Consider the following 25,139-nt stretch of genomic DNA (forward strand, 5'->3'; position numbering starts at 1 on the left):
CATAGAGACAAATATACATTTAACCTACATCTCTACCTGTTAATTATTAGTACATCTACCTGTGTGTGTGTGTGTGTGTGTGTGTGTGTGTGTGTGTGTGTGTGTGTGTGTGTGTGTGTGTGTGTGTGTGTGTGTGTGTGTGTGTGTGTGTGTGTGTGTGTGTGTGTGTGTGTGTGTGTGTGTGTGTGTGTGTGTGTGTGTGTGTCAGTATGTGTGTCTTGTTCAGTTGTAAACACCTCGTCGCTCTCAACACGTGACACTTACACAGGTATCTAAGCTATGTTCGTGAGTCAAGGGTGCTTAAGTAAAATAGGACAATCTCTCTCTCTCTCTCTCTCTCTCTCTCTCTCTCTCTCTCTCTCTCTCTCTCTCTCTCTCTCTCTCTCTCTCTCTCTTCTCCTTCCTTTGTTCTATCTTTATTTATTTTCTTTATCTATGCACATACATTGCCATTCTCCTCGTTCTCTTCTGATCAACTTTCTTAGTGCTCTCTCTCTCTCTCTCTCTCTCTCTCTCTCTCTCTCTCTCTCTCTCTCTCTCTCTCTCTCTCTCTCTCTCTCTCTCTCTCTCTCAAAACGTCATCAACTGGTCAGTCTTATGAAACACAAGGTGGATATCCTAACATGTTTCTTCCCTCTCTCCTTCCCTCCTTCCCTCCTTCCCTCCCTCTCTCGCCCTCCCTCCCTCCCTTTCCCTCCCACCTTCCCTCCCTCCCACCTTCTCTCCCTCCCTCCCTCCCTCCTTCTCCTTCCCTCCTTCCTTCCTTCCTTCCTTCCTTCCTTCCCTTCTTTCTTTCCTCCTTAATCTATCAAACTCTCTTTTACACCTCCACACCTTATAAATTTTCATATAGACAGGAAAAGAAGCGCCTTCCTTGCCTTCGACAGGAAGAGGAGGAGGAGGAGGAGGAATACAAAGGAATACAAAGGAAAGCCAAACAGCAACAGACCTGTTGGTCCTTTCGAGGCTGTTTGGTAACTACTTCTAACTGGCTACAGATAAGAGAGACAGGACAGTACAGGAGAAGGCTCCTCCCCACCCACCACTCCCTCCAGCTTTCGCTGGCATGGAAAATAGCTTGGAAAAGTACCATGCAGTATGGAAAAAACTGACATGGAATTTTCACAGGAAAGGATGAAAGGAGATTCTATTATTCACCCTACGGTGAACTCTACATATCTATCTATAAGAAAGTTAATATAGTATCATGTTTAATTATTCAGACAAGAAGAGAGCTTGTTGGGGTTATTCTTTAAATATTTATCAATTTTGTTTTTGAATGATGCAATGGAAGTACTGTTTACTATTTCAGAAGGAAGCTTATTCCAAATGTTAACTATTCTATTAAAGAAAAAGTGCTTTGCCTCGTGGGTTTTAAAGCGTTTTGGTGTAATTTTAAATCCATTATTCCTTGTTATGGTGGAATGATCAATAGTAAAATATTTATTGACATCAAGGTTGTTGTATCCCTGAAAAATTTTGAAAACTTCGATTAGGTCTCCTCTTATCCTGCGCTTTGTTAAGCTGAATAAATTTAATGCTTCCAGTCGTTCCTCATACGGCTTGTTTCTCAATCTCGGAATCATCTTGGTCACTCTACGCTGGATCCTTTCCAGTTTTTCAATGTCTTTTCTGTAATATGGTGACCAGAACTGCACACAGTATTCAAGCTGAGGACGCACCAATGAGTTATATAAAGTAAGGATAACTTTTTCTGATTTAAATTCAAAGGTTCTTCCAATGAACCCAACTAATTTATTTGCATTCTTTACTGCTTCTGTGCAGTGTTTGCTCGGCTTGAGATCTTTAGACACCACAACACCAAGATCTTTTTCATTCTCAGCACTTTCCAGAGGTACATTACTCATTACGTATTTTGCTTGTACATTGTTACTTCCAATGTGTAAGACTTTACACTTTTCTATATTGAATTTCATTTGCCATTTTTCTGCCCAGCGTGTCAGTTTATTTAAGTCACACTGTAGTTCTTGCCATTGTGACGTTGATGTAACTTTGCTCGAGGAGGAGGAGGAGGAGGAGGAGGAGGAGGAGGAGGAGGAGGAAACATAAGGGGAGCAAAAATGAGATGATATGAGTTAGTATGGTGATGAGAGAGAGAGAGAGAGAGAGAGAGAGAGAGAGAGAGAGAGAGAGAGAGAGAGAGAGAGAGAGAGAGAGAGAGAGAGAGAGAGAGAGAGAGAGAGAGAGAGAGAGAGAGAGAGAGAGAGAGAGAGAGAGAGTAGAGAGAGAGAGAGAGTAATGTTAAACCAATTTGATGACACAACCTAGAAATAAAAAAAACAAAAACAAGAAAATAAAGACACAAGAAAAAATAAAGAAAAGAAAAACTGAGTGACAAGAAAAATATTAAAGAGAAAAAAAAAAAAACGTCAAGAGTTAAAAGAGAAAATGATGTAAGAGGGATTATTAAAAGTAGAAGTCAAGAGGAGGAGGAGGAGGAGGAGGAGGAGGAGGAGGAGGAGGAGGAGGAGGAGGAGGAGGAGAAGAAGGAGGAGTAGGAGGAGGAAGGAAAGAATACATATTTACTCTCTATTGTTTCCTCCACCTCCAGTAACCCTCTCCTTCTCTCTCTTTCTTCCCTCCCTCCCTGCTTTATTCTCTCTCTCTCTCTCTCTCTCTCTCTCTCTCTCTCTCTCTCTCCTTTATGACACGTCTCTCATTAATCTGATTTATCACTTGCTCTCCCATTCAAAACTCTTTTTTTCCTCCTTGTTTTCCTCACTCAGTCTCAAAATAAAGTGTTCTCCTTTCGTCATAATATATTTAAGTGCCCCTCCTCCTCCTCCTCCTCCTCCTCCTCCTCCTCCTCCTCCACCTCCTCCTCCTCCTCCTCCGCACCTTCTCTCGTCTCCTGTTCTTTTTTCCTCCTATCATCCTCCTAATCCTTCTCTTCCTTCTCTTCTTCCTGTCATCTTAGTCTTTCCTTCATCTCCATCTTTGTCAGATCTTAGTTTCTTCCTCCTACTTCTCCTCCTCCTCCTCCTCCTCCTCCTCCTCCTCCTCCTCCTCCTCCTCCTCCTCCTCCTCCTCCTCCTCTTCATTCTCCTCCTCCTCCACTTCCTCCTCCTTCTCGTCCTCCTTCTCCTCCTCTTTTACTTCCTCCTCCTCCTCCTCCTCCTCCTCCTCCTCCTCCTCCTCCTCCTCCTCCGCCGAGGCAACACTTACAACTCTGAAAGAGAGAGAGAGAGAGAGAGAGAGAGAGAGAGAGAGAGAGAGAGAGAGAGTAGTATTTAACCTATTAACTAACCTAGCTAATTCCAATAATATCAACAGATGTTTAGCGTGGTTACCTGAAAATTCTCACGCTAATTAAGTTTACCTGAGACAACAATACCTAGGAGAGTATACAGGTGAGTGTGTGTGTGTGTGTGTGTGTGTGTGTGTGTGTGTGTGTGTGTGTGTGTGTGTGTGTGTGTGTGTGTGTGTGTGTGTGTGTGTGTGTGTGTGTGTGTGTGTGTGTGTGTGTGTGTGTGTGTGTGTGTGTGTGTGTGTGTGTGTGTGTGTGTGTGTGTGTGTGTGTGTGTGTGTGTGTGTGTGTGTGTGTGTGTGTGTGTGTGTGTGTGTGTGTATATTTACCCCGCTAGTAAGTAGGCAAACATGCATATAGACTTTTCCATCTAAAGATAAATACAGGCATTTTTGACACGAGATAAATGCTGGCACGGAAGTGAACTCTCTCTCTCTCTCTCTCTCTCTCTCTCTCTCTCTCTCTCTCTCTCTCTCTCTCTCTCTCTCTCTCTCTCTCTCTCTCTCTCTCTCTCTCTCTCTCTCTCTCTCTCTCTCTCTCTCTTATCTCTCTCTCTCTCTCTCTCTCTCTCTCTCTCTCTCTCTCTCTCTCTCTCTCTCTCTCTCTCTCTCTTTATCTATTCTTTTTTCTTCTTTATTTCCTTTTTTTCATGTTTTATTCCCTCATTTTATTTGTTATTGTTTTTCTTTCCAGTTTTCTTTGTTTTATTTTCTTTCCTTTCTTTTTTTTCTTGTTTTTCTTTTTATTTTTTACTCATTATTGTTCTTGTTTTCCTCCTCCTCCTCCTCCTCCTCTTCATTTTTCTCCTCCTTATCATTATCTTCCTCCTCCTTCGTTTTCTCTTCCTTCTCTTCCTCCTCCTCCTCCTCCTTTTTTTTCCTATCCCATCACTTCACCTTCCTATCCCATCACTTCCTCTCATTTTCTCATCTCCCATCACCACCCGTTTCTCTTCCTTCTCCTCCTCCTCTTTCTCCATTCAATTCCTAAAGCACATGCCACTCTCCTCTTCCCCTTCCTGCTCTTCCACCTCCAACACTTCCCTCTCTCATTCTCATTCTCTCCACCTCGTCCATTCATCCACGTTTCCACCCTCAGACGTCCACTATTTATTTCCACAACGGCACTGCTCGCGTGCTTAATCACCTGACCAATTAAGAGATTACAGGTGAGAAGGAAACACCACCAGCCCTTTACTTCACGTGTCCCATCCCTCACAGGTGACAGGTGTAAGGTGCTGAGGACTGGCTGGGGTATTAGCAAAAGGGAGTGATGGAGATTAGTTATGTATGGTTAGATTAAGAAGTGTGACAGGTGATAGAGATAAACAGATTGACAGGTACAAGTAGAGAGGGATATTAAATGATAGATAGAGTGACACAGATATGTAGACAGATAGACAGGTAAAGAGAGAGAGAGAGAAAGATATATCGATTGAGAGGTAGAACAGAGAGGTATAGGTGAAGTAAACAGGAGAGAGAGAGAGAGAGAGAGAGAGAGAGAGAGAGAGAGAGAGAGAGAGAGAGAGAGAGAGAGAGAGAGAGAGAGAGAGAGAGAGAGAGAGAGAGAGAGAGAGAGAGAGAGAGAGAGAGAGAGAGAGAGAGAGAGAGAGAGAGAGAGAGAGAGAGAGAGAGAGAGAGAGAGAGAGAGAGAGAGAGAGAGAGAGAGAGAGAGAGAGAGAGAGAGAGAGAGAGAGAGAGAGAGAGAGAGAGAGAGAGAGAGAGAGAGAGAGAGAGAGAGAGAGAGAGAGAGAGAGAGAGAGAGAGAGAGAGAGAGAGAGAGAGAGAGAGAGAGAGAGAGAGAGAGAGAGAGAGAGAGAGAGAGAGAGAGAGAGAGAGAGAGAGAGAGAGAGAGAGAGAGAGAGACTGTCCAATGACGTGGCATACATTAATTTTCAAAACATAACAAAAGAAAGCTTCACACGTAAATAACTTAAAGGCTATTCGAGATACTTAGAGGCAAAAGAAACCGCAAGGACAAGAAATTCGACCAATGTAAAGGTAACAAAAGAACCTAGGAGACAGAACGAAGAGTATTCATAGGAATTAAGCTTCTAAATATAAGTAGGGCCTTGACACTCTACTCACCTATTCTCTCTCACCTACCGTCCACCACACTAATGCAACATTCACCAGTATCTTCACTCTTTCAACTGCCTCCGTGTTAAACTCTGGAATTCTTTAACTGTTTCTGTTATTCTCTTATTTTACTTGTTACAGTTTCAAAAGGAGAAGCAGGATGTGTCTAAAAATAAATTGGCTAGTTTTTTATTATATTTGAGTCCATATTTCACTTTTCAGGCCGGTATAAACTCTGGAATTCTTTAGAAGTTTTTGTTAATCTGTTACTCTACTTGCTAGTTTCAAAAGACGAGCAGTATGATGTTTCTAAAAATTAATTGGTTAGTTTCTATTATATGTTACTCCTTATTTCACATTTCAGGGCGGTAAAAGGTCACCTATTTTGCATTTTTCACCTGATCAACAAAATTGACACACAAAGAAAGAAAACATAAATGAATAAAGTGAGTCTCAAAAACTTAAATGACTTCAAAGATCTACAAAAGTTTAAAAAAAATAAATAAATAAACAAAGGAACAAAATGAAGGAAACAATAAAATTTGGTAATTTTAGAAACTAGGCAAAAAAAAATTAATTGTCCAAAAAATCAAGCAAAAATACTTGAAAATAATCTTAATCCTCCCCAGAAATTCATGAAGAGTACAAAACAAACTTAAGCCATTCTCGGGCAAACTTGAAAGGAAACCAAGCTAATTTCTGACAATCCAATTAAAAACACGCATTAAAGCCTTTATTACAACTGGCACCGAGTGAGTCGTTCGCGGCCACAGTAAAAAAAAAAATGTGGAAAAAATGGCGAATTCCGTAATTAGTGGGAAAAACCGTGAACGTGGAAATTAATATGACATTCTTTCCTTTTATTATCAGCAAAGAGTTGCCAGACAGCACCACCAGCCAGCCAGCCAGCCACCCAGAGTGAGCCAGTGCAATTGTCATGACACGGCGCGTGACTACTGCACCACTCTACTCATAATATTGTTGCCTTCATCATAATAAATGATATCAGTGTTTTTAATATTGCATAACTATTTACACTGTCTCACAATTGTATCAGCCATCATCATTCCTTTCTTGTCATCATTGTACCACGTCTCCCTCTCTCTCTTCTAATTGTCTACACGTGTTCCTTGAGCTGTCTAGAATCAGTCAACTAGTACAAGTGGTGGCAGAGGTGGGATATCTTAAAGCACACGTGTAGATAGCAAGAGGAGAGAGAGAGAGAGAGAGAGAGAGAGAGAGAGAGAGAGAGAGAGAGAGAGAGAGAGAGAGAGAGAGAGAGAGAGAGAGAGAGAGAGAGACGTGGTACAATGATGAGAAGAAAGGAATGGTAATGACTGATTCCCTATTTCCCATTATTACTATCAGTATTTTCAACTGTTATAATTTCTATCATTATTAATAAATATCATGTGATTACATTCACTTTACTATTACTATCAGACGAGAAGGAAATTGCCACGAGAAAGAGATAATGGTTAATAGTGAGGAGGAGCGAGGGGAAGTGAGTGGGAAGTCAGTAGGGGTAAGGGAACAGGTAAAGAGGGAAAGGGTAAACTAATGGGGAGAGCAAGTGAAGGGGACGAGAGACAGAGGAGGGGCAGGAGGCAGGTAGGCAGTGAAATGAGCGGCAGGAGAGACGGGAGCATCCACTCCTATAATGGTTTAATGAAGCGAAACAACACAACCATTACGAGAGTCTCAAATACATTACAGCTTTATCCGGATCACCTGTGTGGCTCTGAAGGCGCTTACCTGACCAGTGACCACACACACACACACACACACACACACACACACACACACACACCAACGTTCCTTATTCTAAAATATTTTGCTCTCTCGATTATTTTCAAACCCCAACATAAATTATTAGCGTGTTTCTCCTGTTGATGATATAAAAATCTTGTTAATATTTGTATGTCAATAGAGCCTTAACTCCTTGAGTACCATATTCATTCTGCTTATTATTTGGTGATTTTATACAGTTTCAGAAACTTTTATGTTGGATTAGAATAGTGAAGACTCTGGTCATTAATCTTCTGACCTCCAAAGACCCTTCTTAATGTCAATAAAATGGTCTAATTGCAAACAAATCTCAAGATAAAAATGTGTCTCAATACTGAAGGGGTTAATATTATCCTACAAAATCCGTGCAACTTGAACGCTGTGATGTGTTGGGGGAGGGTTTCAAAATGCAGTGGAATGATTGTGAAGGAGAACAGCAGACGAGTGAAACGGTAGAGTGACAGCTGTGTGATGTTTCCTCCACGTAAGAGAGGCACAGTATGGAAAAAGAAATGCGAGGGAGGAAAGAAGAGAGATAAAAAGTGCGCACCTCCCAACGGTATAAAAGGTAAGCAAAATTTAGTGACCTTAAAACGGCCGGAAAAAGCTTAATCAAGTGAACTTTTAATAGTGCAATGTAATATGTTAATAATGCCACCACCACTAGCATCACCAAGGCGACCACCACCAGTAGTAACTATCACCACCACCACCACTGTCACCACCACCACTACTACCATCACGACGGCGAACACCACCACTAGTAACTATCACCACCACCATCACTATCACCACCACCACCACTACCATCACCACGGCGGCAACTACTACTAACCATCACTATCGCCACCATAACCACCATCACTAGCAACACCACGACGATCACCACTACTAGTAACTATCACCACCACCACCATCACCATCACCACCATCACCACTACTACCATCACCACGCGACCACTACCACTAACCATCACCATCACCATCACCACCACCACCATCACCACCACCATCACCACCACCACCACCACCACTACTACCATCACCACCACCACCACCACCACCACCACATCACCATCACTACCACCACCACCACCACCACCACCACCCCCACCAGTGGCGTCTCTAATATCTACAGGGAAGGAAGGGAAATATCTCTTACGGGAGAGGAAATGGCTCACGTAATGGACGGGAGATGGACGGTGGAGATCATTTGTGGGGTAAATAATGATGTTTTCGATGGTGTTCATGTTAAGGGTTGTGATGGTGGTGATATGGTGACAAAAAAAATGTAGAGTACTTTATTCATATATATCTCCCCTATTTATTTTTCTTAATGATGTTTTGACGGCGTTGTTGGTAATATGGTGTCAGAAATACGAGGGAAACAAAATACATATGCATCTGAACTGAATTTTCCTTTTTTTTTTATACCATGTGGGCTTTTCACGGGAATTTATGGGCTAAAGGGGATACTTTTTAACATTCCTTAAACGTAACACTGTTTTGATGGTGATGATAGTGATATAAACCTGTATTCAGAAACATGTCCCACTATCACTACGACAATTTTCCAAGACCACAGAGACAAATAGCCAAGTTTCCAAGACAGTTTCTCCTTTTAATGAACCAGATGTCTTGCCAAACAATCACCAGAATAATAAAAAAAAACTCTTAAAAACACGAGTATCTTCAACTGGAGCCTTTGGAAAGTAGTAATGGTGAGAGAGCAAAGCGTTTCAGAATACAGAACATAGTGCCAGAAACACACACGCAAAGAAAACTTGTATCACTCCTTAGTAATCGCCATTGGGTTCTTCTCGCCTTTTCCTTTCTAAGACAATATTACATTATCCTTTCAAATGAGGAGGATATGACACCACCTTCAGTTATTACATGTGGAGTGACAAGCTGACGGGGAAATATTTCAACATGTGTACCGCTTTCCTCTGTGATAATCGCTACAATATAATTTGAGTCTAGCATGATTTAATTACTAAGAAACATTCGTGCTCACTCGCATAACTGTTTACATTACCATTTGACGATAAAACATTAGGGAACACTATCATTTCTTCCTCAGTATCTGCATTTTATTTTATATGTAATTATCTACACACAATTATCACTTCCACTACAGTCTTTGAAGCAGATTCTTAGCTTGGAAGAGAGAAAATCATACTGTTATATTGTTTTCAGTTTACCAAACATCAATGGGCCTTTTTTTTCTATTGTAGTACTTATTGCACTTGACCGGATTTTCATTCTTACACCAAAAAAGGTGCTGGGAATGACCTCAATGGATGAACAAAGCAATGAATGGCTTAAAGTTCCCTAATGACTCGACCACTGACAGCAAGACCTTTTGATTTTGACCCTTTCAGTACTGAGACACATTTTTACCATGATTTTTGGGTATGATTAGACAATTTCATTTACATTAGGAAGGATCTATGTAGGTCAGAAGGTTAATCACGGTCTTCACTATTTTGATGCCCCACATATGTTTCTGAAGCTGTTTAAAATCACGAAATAGTGAACACAATAAATATGGAAACATGTCATGGTATTGAAGGGGTTAAAATCACGCTTTTTCCTCCTCTCCGCAAACTAGTCAGCCTTAAATCCTCACAGTCTCTGGGAAAAACATCACTTCGTCTCATAAAAAAAGGAAAGAAAAAAGAAAAAGAAAAGAAAGGAGCCAGAGTACAATACCTGCCTTCACCCACACACCCACCCACACACCCACCCACCCTCATACCCACCCACCTGCCTCCCTGCCTGCCTGCCTGCCTGCCTGCCTTTACCAAACACAAACACTCGAGCATCCCATTTCTTACATAAAAAAGGAAAGAAAAAAAAAAAATGTAGATCCCTTCCCCGCCAAACAAACATATACAAATTGGACACTTTTTTTTTTGTCCCTGCGCCTGAAATTGTAGTTTCTATTCAGGCTCAGTCCAGCGCTACCCACGTGACGCCGTCTTTCTTCTATTCACGGGGAGATATGAATGAGTGAACGTAAACGCCTCTTCCTCCTCCTCCTCCTCTTCCTCCTCCACCTCCTCCCCCTCCTCCTCTTCTTCCTCTTCCTCCTCCTCCTCCTCCTCCTCCTCCTCTGTTGCCACTCGCTTTGCTTCTTTACTGTTATTCCCGTCTTCCCCAGTTTCCTTTTTCCCTTCTTCGTCATGAGAACATTGCAAATAAACCCTTGTATGAGAGAGAGAGAGAGAGAGAGAGAGAGAGAGAGAGAGAGAGAGAGAGAGAGAGAGAGAGAGAGAGAGAGAGAGAGAGAGAGATTGTCCCCTTGAGCATTCTTCCAGTGTGAACGTGAGGAGCAAGTTTCTGATCTCAGCCTACACTAAACCAGCTTACTTGTAGTGGGTGTTCTGCGTCGCCTCTAATTTATACTCTAGCCTCGAAAACACACCATGTATTCCTTCACGCCTTGGTCGCCTCGTGTGTAGAGTGAATGTACTGTACGTCACGCACTCAAGTCACGAGCCGCTTGGAAATAGTGATGTCAGTGTTCGTTAATTGATTGACTTCCTATTTTCTTAATTAGGAAATCACTTTTGTGCTGATTTTTTTTATGTTTAGTTTTTCTTAATTGCTTTTGAAGTTTTTTTTTGTGTGTTGTGTTCAGTGTTGTTGACATTTATTTACTTCTTTTTTTACTGATTTCATAGTTTTATTTTTTTTCAGTAGCTAAATCTTAAATTCTTCCGCCTTAACTGACCGACCGACCACCTTTCATTGTTGCTTTTCTAATTGTTGGTGTTGTGGTTGTTGTTGTTTTTGTTTTTGTTGTTGCTACACTTTTTTTTCATTACTTTCAGACACCATTTCCAGTAACTCCACAACTAACAACTATTTTGCCCTGAACTCTCCTTCAACACACTGCCTTCCCTCCCTGGCGCGCATTTTTTTTTTTCCTCCATTCCTTCACTGCTTTTACGATTACTCTTACTTTTCCACTCACTAACCGCTCGTCTCCCTCCCTCCCTCTGTCCGTCCCTCCTTCCCTCCCTCCATCCCTCCCCTCCCTCCTTTCCTCCCCTTCTTCCCTCCCTTCTTCCCTCCTTCCCTTCCTTCCTCCTTCCCGCCCTTACACTACCCAAGAAGACAATGAGTTAGGAAGAGAAAGAGGGAGACCATCACACAAATGCAAGAGTTTAACCATTGTGTCTCATTTTTTTGCCTTCCTTTTACTGATGGACTTTGGAACACTCTCTGCCTTGTCCTTCACTTCTTTTCTCGTTCCCACAACTTTGCGACTTCCACAGAGGAGGAAAAGAGCATCAGGAAGCCAAGGGAGAGCAAATTTGTCTATGTATCCTTTTAACTATTGTGGTCTTGTGTTCTCCTGTTTTACTTTGACTTTACCTTGTTTCTGTTGCAATGACGCCAGCTGGTGAATATTTCTTCTGTGTTTTAATTACTTATTTTTATTTTGTATTCAATGGTGTACTGTAGTGTCTTTTTTCTCCTTACTTTAGTTGTATTTGTGCATTTATTTGATTTTTTTTTCAGTGTTTCTTCTCGTTATTGCAAAGCTTAACGTTGTTCTAAATATTGGCTACCTTATTTTCGTAGTCCAGTCTTTTTTACTACATTTTTTTTACATACGTACATCAAGGGAAGGAGAGAGAGAGAGAGAGAGAGAGAGAGAGAGAGAGAGAGAGAGAGAGAGAGAGAGAGAGAGAGAGAGAGAGAGAGAGAGAGAGAGAGAGAGAGAGAGAGAGAGAGAGAGAGAGAGAGAGAGAGAGAGAGAGAGAGAGAGAGAGAGAGAGAGAGAGAGAGAGAGAGAGAGAGAGAGAGAGAGAGAGAGAGAGAGAGAGAGAGAGAGAGAGAGAATGACCCACTGACATGTTATTCCTTAAAGAGAAAGACAAAAAAAAATTGGAGTCTTTCATCTCCAAATATTGCTTTCTTAATCTTATACTTGATTCCTTCTCTTACAAAAACCTCCTACCACTCCGCCACCCAACCTACCTAACCACCCATCCACCTATCCACCTACACACACACGTACTCACCCACCTACCCCACACACACACACACACACACACACACACCTCACATGCACACATCTGCTCGCCTACTTACCCAGCCCGACGCACCACACAGACGCACCCAATACCTGCCCCCCACACACGCTAATTGCCCCTCCTTTGTTACCCAACACGCAGGGAACACCAACAGGAAATTCTCCCGATAAGGAAAGAGAAAGTCTGCACAAAGAACCCGCACGGAAGGCGAAAAGAAAAAGGAAACTAATTATATAAAAATGGCGGGAAAAAAAGACGCGGTTTTCAGGACGATTGCATGAACGTAACACGGCTCGCTAGATTGATTTAAATGTGAAAGGAATAAGACACGAGGCGCCGAGGGAGTGAAATATTCGTAAAAAGGAATAAAGAGTTAGGGACAAAAGCTGACAGATGGAGAGTACGAGGAGGGAAGAGGGAGGATGGAGAAGGTAAGATGGAGGGAGGTGAATGGAGAAAGGTAGGGAGGATGTGGATTTGAGAGGAATGAAGGGTAGCCAAGGGGAAAATGGAAAAGAGGATAAGAGGAAAGTGGGAAGAAAAGAGGATAAAAACGAAAGAAAAATAACAGCAGACTAAGATTAAGAAAACGAAAAGGAATGATAGGAAGAGAAATAAAAGATGTAATAGGGAAAAGAAAAAAAACACAGGAAAGGAAGGAAAGGAGTAATAGTAAAGAGTGAAGGAGAAATTAAAGTTGAGAATTACAAATAGAAAATCGAAAAGGAAAAGGAAAGATGACAAGGAAAATAAAGATAAAGATAAAGGAAGATAAAGAAGAAAAAAATAAGTAAATAAGAAATAAAAAAAACACTATACAAGAAAAAACAAACTAAAGAACAGGTAGAGAAAGGAAGATAAGGAAGAAAAAATGTGCAAATAAAAAAAGTTAAACGAGAGAAAAAAAAAAAGAAGGAAAGGGAGAAAAAGAAAAAAAATGGGCAAATAAGAAAAAGAAAAAATCCGGCAAGAAAGGAAGATAAAGAAGAAAAAATGTGCAAATAGAAAAAAGTTACACAAGAGAAAAAAAAAAAAAAAAAGTAGGAAAAGAAGATAAGGAAGAAAAAATATGCAAGGAGTGGTCAGGCAGGAGTAACTCGGCGAGGGGCTGGAAGGAATGGGACACACGAGACACAATTCATCATTTTTTTGTACCTTGAGGACAAAACCTGGACGAGAGGAGCGTGTGGCGGCCCCGGGTGGCTCTCCACTCACCCTCATCAGCTGGGACACACACACACACACACACACACACACACACACACACACACACACACACACACATACACATACATACATACGCTCTCTCTCTCTCTCTCTCTCTCTCTCTCTCTCTCTCTCTCTCTCTCTCTCTCTCTCTCTCTCTCTCTCTCTCTCTCTCTCTCTCATTCCCTAGCAGCTTTTTTTCACTTTTTTCTCCTGTACCTGTTTTCTTTTCTCCTTTTTACTGTTTCTTCTTCTTCTTCCTCGTCTTCTTCTTCTTCTTCTTCTTCTTCTTCTTCTTCTTCTTCTTCTTCTTCTTCTTCTTTTCCTCCTTATTCTTCTTCTCCTTTTCTTTTTCTTCTGCCGTTTGATCTTTTATCATGTTCAGTTGTTTCTCTCTTTTCTTCCTAAAACGTCATTCATTTTTTTTTTCTTTTTTTACGTAGGGAAGAGGGCAAAAAAAAGAAAGTTAGAAAAAGGCCCACTTGAGCGCTGACTCTCCAAAGACTTCAAAAAGTGCCAAAACCGTCAGCCAGAATTAGGGGAGCAAATGCCTCGATACCTCCCTCTTAAAAGAAGACAAGTTGTAGGAATTCGGAAATACAGATGCAGGGAGGGAGCTCCAGAGTTTATCAGTGAAAGGGATGAATGATTGAGCGTACTGGTTAACTCTTGCATTAGAGAGTTGGACAGAATAGGGATGAGAGGAAGAAGAAAGCCTTGTGCAGCGTGGCCGCAGGAGGAGGGGAGGCATGCAGTTAGCAAGATCAGTAGAACAGTTACCATGAAAATAGCGATAAAACATAGAAAGGGATGCAACATTTCGGCGGTGAGAAAGAGACTGAAGACAGTTAGTCTTCGGAGGGGAGTTGATGAGAGGGACGGATAAGGCCCTTATACAGAGTAAGCAGCGAGAAAAACTGTCGGAGACGCCTCAGAACACTTAATTTCATAGAAGCTGTTTTAGCAAGAGATGAGATGTGAAGTTTCCAGTTAAGATTATGAGCAAAGGACAGACTATTAGTCATTCATCTCCGTCTTTTTCTCTATCTTCTTGTTACTGTTGTTGTTGTTAGCGGTAGTGATGGTGGTGGTGCTATTGTTGTTACTGGTTCTGCTCCTCCTCCTCCTCTTTTTTCCTTCAAGTTCCCAGCATCCTTGAAACACCCAGGCACAAGCACCGCAGCTGTACATATCCCCGGTGCTACGTTCCCGCCATAAGCTCCTCCCTAACTTCCAGCAGCCATAAACCTTCAGGAACAAGACTTTACACATGCCAGACTTCACAGGCCCTCATGCGCTTCCCTCTCAGTCCAGCCAGCTTACTACTCTGTCCCTATAGTCTATCTGCTCTAAAGTGGCTCCTGGGTTCAAAACATATTGCAGCTTATTGGTGATGATTTTAGGTGGATAATACTTGTTTTCTGTTGATCAATCCACTTATCACAAGGTCAGCTTACGGTTTTCATCAAGATCTGACAACCACACACTACTCCGGGACACCATTCAGACCGAGACCCAGGAGCCATTTTAGAGTAGACAGACTATAACACAGAAAACTTTCCACCGAGAGGGCAAGAAGTAGTGGGCTTGATTATGAGAGACTTTTAAAGGACTAAGATGGAAGTAGGTAGAATAGAAGGTGAATTGAAGTCACACAGGTGGGGGACGAAAAGTAAAGGGTTAAAACCTGGTAATGTTAGATATGGAAAAAGTTATCATAGGAAGGATTGTTTTTAAGATAGTAGATTAGAGAGAGAGAGAGAGAGAGAGAGAGAGAGAGAGAGAGAGAGAGAGAGAGAGAGAGAGAGAGAGAGAGAGAGAGAGAGAGAGAGAGAGAGAGAGAGAGAGAGAGAGAGAGAGAGAGAGAGAGAGAGAGAGAGAGAGAGAGAGAGAGAGAGAGAGAGAGAGAGAGAGAGAGAGAGAGAGAGAGAGAGAGAGAGAGAGAGAGAGAGAGAGAGAGAGAGAGAGAGAGAGAGAGAGAGAGAGAGAGAGAGAGAGAGAGACGCCAACTGACATGCTAATCCTGAAAGAGAAAGCCATGAAGATTAAAATTGGAGTCTTTCTTGAGAGCTTGCCAATAGATAAGAAGAGGAATTAATTGACCTTCAAGCAGAATCGTAGATGAATGGCACGGATTCAGGAAAGACAAGACGTAATGGGTTCAAACTTGACATTTTTTGTTTTATATTTACGAGATAGAAATAAATATGTTCACAAATAGATTGACAGAGGAGTGGAGCAGAGTCAGCATAATGTAGAGTCATTAGCCAATATCAACCTCTTCAATACTGAGACACATTTTTACCTTGAGATTTGTGTACAATCAGACCATTTTATTGACATCAGGAAGCGTCTATGGAGGTCAGTAGATTAATGGCCACAGTCTTCACTATTTTAACCCTTTCAATACTGGGACACATTTTTATCTTGACTTTTGTGTACCATTAGACCATTTCAATGACATCAGGAAGGGTCTGTGGAGGTCAGAAGATTAATGGCCACAGTCTTCACTATTTTAATACACCACATAAGTTTCTGAAGCTGTGTAAATTCACCAGACAGTAACCTGAATGAATATGGAAACGCGTTATGGTACTCAAGGGATTTATGGAAGAAGAAAATAAATGACACTGCTTCGTGTTTTTTTTTTTTTTCTTTCATGTAAGAGGGAAGCCCATCAAAGATCAATAAAAAACGGGATTCAAAAACAAAAATATCCATTGAGGTGCCGAGAATAGTAAAGGAATCATTTTTTTTTAATGTATGTGTAGTTACATGCATGTATACCTGAGAACTTCTGCTAATTCCCTTACCTTCATCTATTCTTATGTTCCATCTCTCATTCTCTGCATCTTTTTAACCTCTTAAGTACCGTGAGGCGTTTTCATACTTATTCCGCTTACAATTTGGTGATCTTATACAGCTTCAGATACTTATGTGGGGATTAGAAATAGTAAAGACACTGGCCATTAATCGTCTGACCTCCATAGACCCTTTTTAATATCAGTAAAACAATCTGATCATATACAAATCTCAAGGTAAAAATGTGTTCCAGTATTTGAGGGGCTTACAATTAAATTTAAAAAAAAACACAAAGTTGGAATTCGTTCTCAGAGTGGTATTAAAATGAGACTCAGTAATCATATTGTTAGCGCTGAATCATTAAGAAGGTTGAAAAGAGGACAGATATATGGATGGTAATGATAAGTATGTCTTCCAGGTTCTCTCAATCTCTTAATATCTTACGCAGCTTTCCTTTTTCTCTCACGTCCTCATGTTCTATTATCCCTCGCGCCGTTTAATAGCAGTGTGCAGATAAGGAGACACATTCAGCACCCTCGTTATTGATTAAGTTGTCCCCTGGTAACTGTTTGACTGGTTTCTGAAGCTTCCCCTTGAGTCTCCAGGAACAATGAGTGGTGTTGCTGTACGTGCACGAGAGGGTGATGGAATGATAATAGCACAATGTTGAGAAAGAAAATAACGGTACACTTAACGATGAAGTACAATGCAAAAGAAAAAATCACGGATATAAATGAGGTAGGGATTTTGTTTTTAAAGGTATTTGTTTGGATATTTTTGCTGATTAAATATTTATCTGTCTATGTAACTATTTAATCTCTTCAATACCATGACACGTTTTCATATTCATTCCGTTACTATTTGGTGATTTTTTACAGCTTCAGAAACTTATGTGGGGATTTAAATAGTGAAGACTCTGGCCATTAATCTTCTGACCTTAATAGACCCTTGCTAATGTCAATAAAATGGTCTAATCGTACACAAATTTCAATGTAAAGATGCGTCCCAGTACTAAAGGGTTAATGAACCTCTAACTAGTTTTAACATTGTCTATTTGTCTTTCATTTCTCTCTCCATCAGTCTGTCCACCAGTGTAAGACCATTGAGCAATACTTCTCTAAACGTACACTCTTCACTGCAAACAATGAGATACAAAGGAAAAATAAATTGCAAACAATGAAAAAAAAAACTCCAAATAATAAAATACAAGAGCAAAAACCAATAAAAAAAACTGACAGAAATAAGCGAGTACAGTTTTCAAAGGTATGTGTTTGATACGTTTATTGATTTAACTGTCTAACTATTCCTTTATACCAAGCACACTATCAAAGTTGTCGCTACGTATGTACCCATCTTACTATCCATCTACCTATCAATCTAACTATTTTTTATACCAAGCACACTATCAAAGTTGTCACTACGTATATACCCATCTTACTATCCATCTACCTATCCATCTATCCGAGAACAAGACACAGATATAAAAATGCAGGAGGAAGAGGTAGGAAGGAATTTTGAAGAATTATTCAATACAATGAATTAGATTAGAAATACAAACAAGAAGAAATAAAAGGGAATCATTACATTTTTTACCCCTTCAGTACCATGACGTGTTTTTATATTCATTCAGCTTACTATTTGGTGATTTTATGCAGCTTCAGAAACTTACATGGCGGAATAAAATAATGTAGACTCTTGCCATTAGCCTTCTGACCTCCATAGACCCTTCGTAATGTCAACAAAATGATCTAATCGTACATAAACCTCAAGGTAATTATGTGTCTAAATACTGAAGGGGTTAGAGGCATTCGCTGGACACGCTTATTGATTTAACTATTTATGTCCCATTAATTTTTTACGTGCAGTTGGTTATAAGTTGCGTCCTGTTCCGGCGCCAGAATGAATTGTAATGAGCTCAGGTTCCTCCTCTCTCCCACACCTCCAACACCCTTCCCTGGCACTCTACTTGCACTCCACTCCCCTCCTCCAATCCCCTTCCCTGGCACTCCACATGCACTCCACTTACCCCCTCCAACACCCTTCCCTGGCACTCTACTTGCACTCCACTCCCCTCCTCCAATCCCCTTCCCTGGCACTCCATATTCACTCCTCTTCCCTCCTCCAATCCCCTTCCCTGGCACTCCACACTCCTCTCTCCAACTCCCCACCTTTTTCTGGCATTCCTCACTCCTCCCTCCACCTCCTCACCTTCCCTGGGACTCCACATTCCTATCTCCTCTTCCCCACCTTTCCCGGCACTCCACAGTCCTATCTCCTTTTCCCCACCTTTCCCATCACTCCACACTCCTATCTCCACCTCCCCACCTTCCCTGGCACTCCACACTCCTATCTCCACCTCCCCACCTTTCCCGACACTCCACACTCCTATCTCCTCTTCCCCACCTTCCCTGGCACTCCACACTCCTATCTCCTCCTCCCCATCTTTATTGGCACTCCACACTCCTCTCTCCCCTCCTCCAACTCCCCTTCTCCGGCACTCCACATTCCTCTGCTCACGATGTACTGTTCTTCACGCCTTCAAACCTCAACTAGCTACGATTCATGAAGAAGCAGAATTTATGACCACGGCTGTACCTGCTTAATTATACTCATTAGTACCTTTAACACCTTCACTATTTACCTATCTTTCACTCTCCATCCATCCACGACTGTAGCCACCTATTACATTTGCCCATTAGTACCTTAAACACCTTCACTATTTACCTATCTTTCACTCTCCATCCATCCATTCTATCTATTACATATACCCATTAGTACTCTTAACTTCTTCAATACTGGGACACATTTTTACCTTGAATTTGTAAAGGATTAGACCATTTTATTGACATTAGGAAGGATTTATGGAGGTCAAAAGATTAATGGCCACAGTCTTCATTATTTTAATCCTCATCACATGAGTTTCTAAAGGTGTATAAAATCAGGAGAATGAATGTGGAAACGTGTTATGGTACTGAAGGGGTTAATAGCCTCACTATTTACCTATCTACCTATTTTTCACCCTCTATCAAGCCAGCCATCGTATTTACAACAAGAAGGAGGAGGCCAATGAAAAGGTGAAGCAGGAGTGACGAAGCTCTCATCAGCGAACGAATATAGAAGGGATGACATAAAATTTTCCACCTCATGAAAGGCTAGAGTGGTGAGTGGCTCGTTAAAGAGGACATGAAAGGCTGACACGTGCTGAAGGGAGCGTGGCAGGTTTCTATCTATCAATCTGTATATCTACCAGCTTACTTAACTATCTAATCAACCAACGAATCTACCTACCTACCTACCTGTCCATGTATCTATCTCGTATGTATGTGTGTATGTTCTCTTTTTAAGTAGACAAGATTGTTACTGCTCTTTATGTATGTGTGTTTGTGTAGGAACGTAGGAAAACCACTTTTAACCCCTTAAGTACCATGACGCGTGTCCATATTCATTCTGGTTACTATTTAGTGATTTATACAGCTTCAGAAACTCATGTGGGAGCATTAGGATAGTGGAGACTGTGACCATTAACCTTCTGAACTCCATAGATCCCTCCTAATAACAATAATATGGTCTAATCGAACACAAATCTTAAGATGAAAATGTGTCCCAGTATTGAAGTGGTTAACCTCTTCAGTACAATGATGCATTTTCATATTTTTTTCTGGTTACTATTTGGTGATTTATACAGCTTTAGAAACTCATGTGGGAGGATTAAGATAGTGAAGACTGTGGCCATTAATCTTCTGACGTGAATAGACCCTTCCTAATGTCAATATTATGGTCTAATCGTACACAAATCTTAAGGTGAAAAATGTGTCCCAGTATTGAAAGAGTTAACGTCTGATCAGCGAGGTTAAACGACGATGGCTCTGGTTAGGAATTAGATGGGTGACCGCTTGTATATATGTATGTATGTGTGTAATGACCGTGTGTGTACCTGTATCGTATGTATTTTTGTGTGTATTTAAGAGCGTAATCTCATAAACGTCACACAACAAACAGTCAACACAAATGATTACCTTGTTTTTCCTGGCCTGTGTTTCCTGTTGGCTACCGGCTGATTATTCCTTAATGACTTAATGGCACCAGGTAATGTCGGGCCATGGGTGAGCGTCAGTGTTGGGCCTTTGTGAGCCGGGATAAACACCCCAAAAATAAATATCACTGTTCGAGGGATAGAAAATAAATAAAGAAGAAAAAATGGGTAAGTTAATTGATACATGTAATAGTTTCGCTTTATCGTGTGTGTGTGTGTGTGTGTGTGTGTGTGTGTGTGTGTGTGTGTGTGTGTGTGTGTGTGTGTGTGTGTGTGTGTGTGTGTGTGTGTGTGTGTGTGTGTGTGCTTGTTTATTATGAGTACGATCAGATCACAAAGCAAAAACAATAAAGACATCTAAAATCAACCCAAAGAATTTCCAACCCAAGAATAGACAATATAAACTCCCTCCCTCTTCCTCCCTCCCTCTCTCCCTCTCTCTCTCTCTCTCTCTCTCTCTCTCTCTCTCTCGTGCAGGACAAGTACTCGCAGGGCCTCCATTTCAGCAGCACAAGCCAATTATCCGCGCCACTCTGCTCTATTTCAGCTTCGTTCTGTGTTCCTTTCGACTTTACATGAACCAATACTCGTGCTTTGAATATCCTGTTGGAGTTTTGTCTTTTTTTATATACTTCCTCATACAAAAGGGAAGAGAGAAAAAAAAAGGTGATAGTATTAAGGTATTCAAAAACTCTTTCAACCTATTAATCCTTCAGAATAATGATAATATCAGTATTCCTTTCTTTCATTTCCTATTCGATTTTTTGTTCTTACTTTCCCTGATAAACAACTTTATACAAAGGAACATGTACCCAAAGGCGCACTGTCGTGTGCTACCTATTCTAAGGGTACTACAATCTATTTCTCTACAATATTTACAAGACTTAAAAATAGATAATATACAAGATGGTCAGCATGTAAATGGAGCACTATTCGTTTCACTTCACTAGCACTATTCACGCACTGCACTACACTGAGTGTCACGTCACAAAGAGTGTCAGAGGAGTTGGCAGTCTCCACTTATGTGCCATCAGTTTGACACTGTGAGTGTTCATCTCCTGGACGTGAGGCACCGCGGCCGTGAACAAGTTCCACATCCTGGAGACGCGTCCTGCGAAGGTGCGTTGATGCTGACACCCGTGGGATCGCGGCACCTCTACGGCGTCACCACCATTGAGCACCGTTCTCGTGCTCCGTGCGGTGACTCTTAGAGGATGACGCAGCCCTGCCAGATGTGGCACTCTTTGCACCTGTGCCTTATGGAACACTACGATCGCCGCCACGTCTCTGCGGTGTTCCAGTGAATCAAGGGACGCTCAGGCTCTGGGTGAGGTGGTAGTGCAGCATCTACTAGCCGTATGGCGCGGCGTTGGATGCTGTCCAGTCTCCTTCTGTGTGTGGCGGCACAGGACATCCAGGAGAGAGCTGCGTATTCAAGGTGGGGCCGCACCTGTGCCTTGTACAGCAGCAGTCTCCCCTTCCTGTCGAGGAAACTGGCGATCCTTCTGAGAGCGGAGATCCTGTGAGAGGCTTTCTTGGCAATGGTTTTGACATGGCTGTCAAACCTCAGCCCTCGATCCACCTCCACTCCAAGTATCTTGACGTCATCTTGGAGTGGGAGAGCAGCAGCGCCAAAAGACAACTTTCCTGCCATTGCTGCCATGGCGGCTCTCTCTCTCTCTCTCTCTCTCTCTCTCTCTCTCTCTCTCTCTCTCTCTCTCTCTCTCTCTCTCTCTCTCTCTCTCTCTCTCTACCAGACAGTCAGACACATTAATTTTGTAGCCCAGGATATCCCAGCCCTGCCCAGATTAGACCATTTCAGCACAATTTACAGAACCTAGACCAGATAAGGCCATACTAGTCACATTCAGCCCCTCAGCCCCTCTGTTCCCTCTCCTCACTTCTCTATCAATGCTTATATATTCCTCATCTATTCCCATCCCTCCCCATTTCCTGCCCCGACTCATGCATTCCCCTCCCCCATCTCCATCACTGATCCCAGCACCTCCTCCTCCCCTTCACTGATAGAACCATTTGCGTACCAATCTATCACTGTAAACCTGCCACCGAAGACCTTGCCACGCTGTCCATGCCACCCATTCAAAGCATTTCCTTTCCCTCCTCTGGCCTTGCCTTGCCTTGCCTTGCCTTGCCTTGCCTTGCCTTGCCTTTCCCTTCCTTTCCTTTCCTTTCCTTTCTTTTCCTTACCTTACTTTACCTCTCCTTCCTTGCTTTGCCTTGCCTTGCCTTTCCTTTCCTTTCTTTTCGTTGCCTTCCCTTCCTTTCCTTTTTCCTCTCCTTCCTTCCCTTCCCTTCCTTTCTCTTTCTTTCCCTTCCCTTCCCTTACCTTACTTTACCTAACCTCTCCTTCCTTGCCCTGCCTTGCCTTGCCTTGCTTGGCTTTACTTTTCCTTACCATACGTTCCTTTCTCTTCCCTTCCTTCCTTTCCTTTCCTTTCCTTTCCTTACCTTTCCTTACCTTACCTTACCTTACCTTCCATTCCCTTCCTAACATATTAATTCTTCCCTTAATTCATCCATTTCCCAAGTTATGCGACGTGTTACTTTCCTTTCAAAACGAGAAAAAGGCAGAGATAAAAAAGAAACTGAGGTCAGAATTTGGAGAACTAAGAAAAAAAAGAAAAGAAAACACCGTAGAACTAACATAGGAAAAATTATCAGTGGAATTGTTATTTTTCACCACCACCAACAGCACTACAACCACCACCACCACCAACAACACCACCACCACCACCACACCCACACCCATCAAACTAAACCCGCAAAACAATTATCCCTCTGAACACGCGCGCACACACACACACACACACACACACACACACACACACACACACACACACACACACACACACACTTCTCCCGCGCTTTCCTCCCATCATTGGCTCTCCTCCGGCCCTCCAGCTGACAGGTGTGACGAGGTAATCAACCTGCCTCTATATCTCACCTGGGGAACCACACCTTGCTCGGCCCACCTGCATGCGATTCATCAAGGGAGACAGGGAGAGGGAGAGGGAGAGGGAGAGGGAGAGGAAGAGGGAGAGGAAAATGCAGGGATAATAAGGAAGATGCAGAGAAAATTGGACACAGTAATGGGAGTGACTGAAATAAATTTTGAATATGATGTTAAGTAGACGTAAGAGGAGGAGGAGGAGGAGATAAAGAAAAACTGGAAGAAAATTACGACAAGGAAACAAGGAAGTAAAATAGAAGAGGAAAAATAGAGACGAGAGAATTTAGAGAGAGAGAGAGAGAGAAAGAGAGAGAGAGAAACGGATGTATATGTGTGTGTGTGTGTGTGTGTGTGTGTGTGTGTGTGTGTGTGTGTGTGTGTGTGTGTGTGTGTGTGTGTGTGTGTGTGTGTGTGTGTGTGTGTGTGTGATGAAGGAAGAGAGAGAGAGAAGAGGAATGGGTAGAAAGGACGGAGAGGAGACAGGGTGGAAGAGGAGACACGCTTGAGAGAGAAGAGAGTGAGAAAGGTCAAGGCTGGAGTGAAGATAGAGGGAAGAGGAGGAGGAGGAGGAGGAAAACATGTGGAGGAGATATGGAGGAAACGAGGAGAGGTGGGAGGATAAGAGAAGAATAATGATGAATAATAAAAAAAATAAAAGAATTGAGAGTATGAGAAAAATAATAAATACGAGTAAGAGAGAGAGAGAGAGAGAGAGAGAGAGAGAGAGAGAGAGAGAGAGAGAGAGAGAGAGAGAGAGAGAGAGAGAGAGAGAGAGGATAAACACCACAAGAAAACAATAAAACAATAAAAGACGAAAGAGAGAGAGAGAGAGAGAGAGAGAGAGAGAGAGAGAGAGAGAGAGAGAGAGAGAGAACAACAAAACATGAAAGACAACAAAGGAAACGGAGGAAACGGTGGAAAATATGTGTATGAGTGTAGAAATCCTTATCAACTGGTCGTAAAGGCGTCGTTAAGGATAAACTAACGACACGCAGCTACGACCCCACGCCTTATCACCACCGAGGGACACTGCACACTGACCCTGAACCACCTGGCTGGGCGTGGGGGCTTAGAATGAACCCCTAGTGAAGCTCAGAAGCCAAACAAAAAACACCAGGTAAATAAGAGTGACTGAAAGTGTTGACAAATGATGCTCGTTACAACTAATGGACTGACACGAAGGAAGGCAAAAGGAAGGAGAAGGAAGAGCAAGAGTTGGAAGGAGAAGGAAAACAGCAAAAGAAGGAAGGAGGAGGAAAGAAGACAAGAAGAGCAAGAGAAAGAAGACAGGAAAAGAAGGAGAGCAAGACAACATGAGAAGAAAGGAGAAGGAAGATAAGAGGAAAGCGAGGAGGGAGAAGGAGGATAGAAAGAGGAGGAAGAGGAAAGAAGACAGCACAAGGCGTGTTCAGGAAGAGGAAGACAGGAAAAGGTACGTTCAGGAAAGGAAGAAGACAGCAAGAGGAGGAAGGAGGAAGAAGAAAAACACCGAAAGGAGAAAGGAGAAAAATATCAGCAACAGGGGAAGAGGAAGAGAGGAGGAGTATTCAGGAGGAAAAGAGAGGAATAGACGCGTTCAGGAAGAGGAAAACAGGAAGAAAGGAAGGGGCACATTCAGTCAGCACGCCTTACCATCCTACAAAAACCCAATCCTGAACAGACACGCAGGAATTATGGGAAGAACTCAGTTGAAATAGTATCACTGGGCTCCTTCTGTCTTTCCTACTAATATTGGCGCTGTTCTCTCTTTCTCACCACCACCACCACCACCACCACCACCACCATCACTACTATTACGGCTACTGTTAATCACTACCACTATTTATTTTGCTATCACTACTATTACTACAATTACTACAAACTTTACTTATCAAATGGGCGCGTTCTCTCTTCCCCACTAGTACTATTGGGCACGTTCTCTCTTTCCCTCTAGTACTGTTGG

Source organism: Portunus trituberculatus, chromosome 21 (genome assembly GCF_017591435.1).
Source record: "Portunus trituberculatus isolate SZX2019 chromosome 21, ASM1759143v1, whole genome shotgun sequence".
NCBI classification, from domain to species: domain Eukaryota; kingdom Metazoa; phylum Arthropoda; class Malacostraca; order Decapoda; family Portunidae; genus Portunus; species Portunus trituberculatus.